Source organism: Sylvia atricapilla, chromosome 27 (assembly GCF_009819655.1).
Source record: "Sylvia atricapilla isolate bSylAtr1 chromosome 27, bSylAtr1.pri, whole genome shotgun sequence".
Classification (NCBI taxonomy): domain Eukaryota; kingdom Metazoa; phylum Chordata; class Aves; order Passeriformes; family Sylviidae; genus Sylvia; species Sylvia atricapilla.
In genome coordinates this window covers 2,918,022-2,921,565 of record NC_089166.1, presented here as the reverse complement: position 1 = coordinate 2,921,565, position 3,544 = coordinate 2,918,022, and the positions used below count along the sequence as shown (strand labels likewise).

Here is a 3,544-nt window from a genome sequence, read left to right as displayed (position 1 = left end):
ATGCGCTGGCAACATCTTTGGGCAAGAATCTCCAAGACCTCAGAACATGGCTCTGGCCAGGAGATAGAGCTTCCGGATGTTGTATTTAGAGCTTTGGACCATCGCTTCCTTCTTCTATTCTCCTCTCCTTCTCTGTGCCTCTGTCCCCAGGCCAGTCCAGTGTGGACCTGTCGCCCATCCTTCCTCTGCAGGGCAGTCCAAAGAACACCACATGGGAGCTCCATCTAAGTGACTGCTCCTGGTGCTCTCTGTGGGCCATGTCCTTTTCTTCTTTAAACTTATTAAAATTGTGCTGCATTCAAGCCTTGGCCTCTGAGTCTCTTGTTCTGTGACAAATCCTCCAGTTGGCTCCGGAAAAAGATGGAGACAGGAATGGGTGGGATTCTCTGCACTGGATTTTACTTTGTGCCCTTTTTCCCTTGGAGATGATGAAGAATATCCCTGGCTATATGGCAGCCAAAGGCCATCATGGAGACTTTGGCTTCAAACGCGGGGGCATTGGAAACAACAACACCTGGGGACAGCCCACAACCTCATCACTTCCTGGCCTTCCTTCATTTCCTGCCCTAGGGCCTGTGGCCAGCGCACGCTGCAACAAGCAGATGTGATCCAAACCTCACACAGTCCCTCAGCACTTGGCAGGGCCCAGTGCTGCCCAGACACACAGGGCTGAGGTGAGTCACAAGTTAGGATTGGTAACACACTCCATCTCTGCAGTGGAGTCTCCATCCTTGTGAACCCAACAGCTCCAAAGGGGTGGAAAGCTTTGTTTCCAGGTTTTCATCTTCCCTGTGCAAATGATTTGTGACTTCACTGCTAGTGCCAACATGTAGCAATGTTTCCAGTTGTACTTGAGAGTTTCTGGTTAGTCCTTGGCCTTCAGCCCAGGAAATGCTCTAAATATTATTCCCTCCGTATCCATGTTCTCCTGGTTGCAGAAAATGAACTGCTGAATGTCTTGCTATGCTCTAAATAAAAAGCTCAGGTTCACAGCATTCTGTGATTCATGTGGTCTTATGTACATGCTGCAACTGCCTAGATCTCTGGGCAGAGACACCAGCTTTGTCCATGTATGAGAGGGCTGCTGGCACACCTTCCTCTTTCCAAAAGCAAGGCTTCACGTGCTCCTAGTGAGACCTGTTGCCCAAGCGCTGCTGTCTGTTGCCAGAACCAAGCCATCTCCAGTTCTACTTCACTGTGTTTGTGTGTCCCTGATGGACAACCCCTCCACATGGCTCCCTTTTAGGACCCTCTCATAGATTGACACAGTTTGGTTTTTGATTAATGGAATACGGCTGTTCCAGGACCTGGCACTTTGTTTTCAAAAGGACAGGGACCTATCAGAGGCCAGTTCTTTCTATTGGCAGGTCGTTTGATCACTGAGAGTGTTAAAGGTGAGTTTTGGTAGTAGCCATATAAAGCTGAGGGTGGCCAAGCCCAGCGCTCTTTTTCCTTCTGGCCCCAGTGGACGTAAGGCAGTCCTGGCTCTCCCCTTGAGGGTGATAGGATGGCCCATCCTGCCTGGGCCCGGGCTTTCATGGGAGGCCCGCCCGGCCTGGTGACTCCCGGGCTGGGGGACGGGATGAGCAATGCCTCTGTCCCGGCCTGGATCGGTTTTCAGCAGCAGTAAAGCACCCTGCTGTTCCCCCCATGCTGGGAGCTGGCCCGAGGCCTGTCCATGGGCCTGGGCCCTTTCCCCCAGCAGGGGACAGGAGCCTGCCGCCTCTGACAGCGGCTCCTACCTGGGCTATCCCGGATGAGGCCGAGGGCTGGGGGCAGGAGGCATCCATCAGCCGGGCTGCTCTGAGATCTGTCAGCCTGAGTTTTCTCCCGCATCCCTGCCGCTTTTAGAAATCCTGGCTGCCGCCTGGCAGATATCACCTGACCCGTCTGCAAGAATGTTAACTCTTTCCTAAAACAGATTGAGGCTTTTAAAACTTAGCTCTTCCCTGAGAGAGAGAAAAATCAGCCACCCAGTGTAACAGTCAGATGGACAGAGTGTGTAAAAGACTAATTAGAGGAAGGATGACGGAGTTGTCGGCTGGCTGGACTTTCTTATTGGAGCTATGGAAATGAACTCTCTAAGCAGATTATCCTTTAAATCATGGAAAAAATAGGCATTTGGGGAAATGATCTGTGGATTTTTGAGCAAAGGTGTTTGTGGTGAACTGAGTACTAGTGCATTAAAATCTGTGATTCTTGTGGTCCCATGAAATGCCTGAACAGAGAGAGAGAGAGATGAGGAGACGCCTGAACTAGTGAAAGAAGTAAGGAGACATCTCTGTTCCTTGAGATAAAGAATCCTTTGCCCTTGAAGCTACAAATTTTTAAATGGTGACATCCCAGAGGCCTGAGTTTATAAGACCCATATAAGACCCACAGGAATGACACCGGTGAACACATCTGTCCACAGAGGATGCTGCCAGACAACGTTCTGAGCATTCTAAATGCACCCAGCATGGTTTTGGCCCAGGAAGTCCTTGAATCTCTCATCCCAGCACTTAGAGAAATGACCCTTCATGTAGGAAAGCCGGCAGAATTAGCCAGGAAATGAAAAGGCAGAAGTGCTGGAAACCAGGACACACCCCACAGCATTAGCTGGGATGGTTCACACTTGTGACATGAGCTGGCCAAAAAATTATGACTTCCACTGAGGTACCTGTGGACCTGTGGGAGTGCAGGACTGCTATAAAAGGCAGCTCAAGTCTCTGCTCTCTCAGCCACTTCTCTCACCTCCTTCTCTTCAGGAATCAGGTGAGTGGGATGCCTCTTCTCTAGCTGCTGTTTCAAGAGCAGCTGTTTCCTGGCTGGAGGTCTCAGCTGAGAGGGGCTGTCATAGTGCAGGGCTTGGAGGCACTTTTGGGGGGAGAGGGTAGGGGAGAGAAGGTCTTGTGCAGACAGAGAAAGACAAACTGGGACTTGGCAGAGGTGGCTGCTGGGCTTTGAGCTGGGCAGTGCAATGTGGGCCAGGAGGTGCCTTGGCTGCAGGGTGATTGGGTGCAGTGCTGCTTCTCACGTGTCCTCACTTTCTGCTTCTCCCTGCCCTCTGTGCCAGGTGAACCTGTGAGCCCAAGCCATGTCCTGCTGCAAGCCCTGTGACCCTTGCTGCCAGCCCTGCGGCCCCTGCCCGCTGGCCAGCAGCTGCAATGAGTGCTGTGTCAGGCAGTGCCAGAGCTCCCACGTCGTCATTGAGCCGCCTGCTGTGCTGGTGACCCTGCCCGGCCCCGTCCTCAGCTCCTTCCCACAGAACACTGCCGTGGGATCCTCCACCTCTGCTGCTGTGGGCAACATCCTCAGCTGCGGCGGAGTGCCCATCAGCTCTGGGGGCTTTGACATCTCCTGCATCACCAACTGCTATGGAGGCAGCAGATGTCGTCCCTGCTAAATGCGCTGGCAACATCTGTGGGCAAGAATCCCCAAGACCTCAGAACATGGCTCTGGCCAGGAGATAGAGCTTCCGGATGTTGTATTTAGAGCTTTGGACCATCGCTTCCTTCTTCTACTCTCCTCTCCTTCTCTGTGCCTCTGTCCCCAGGCCAGTCCA

At 52.5% G+C, this 3,544-nt stretch overlaps 1 pseudogene; it reads left to right on the top strand.

Moving 5' to 3' along the window:
* The first annotated feature begins 2,621 nt into the window (after window positions 1-2,621).
* On the top strand, window positions 2,622-3,385 carry LOC136372366 (feather keratin Cos2-2-like; annotated as a pseudogene).
* Window positions 3,386-3,544: the final 159 nt, after the last annotated feature.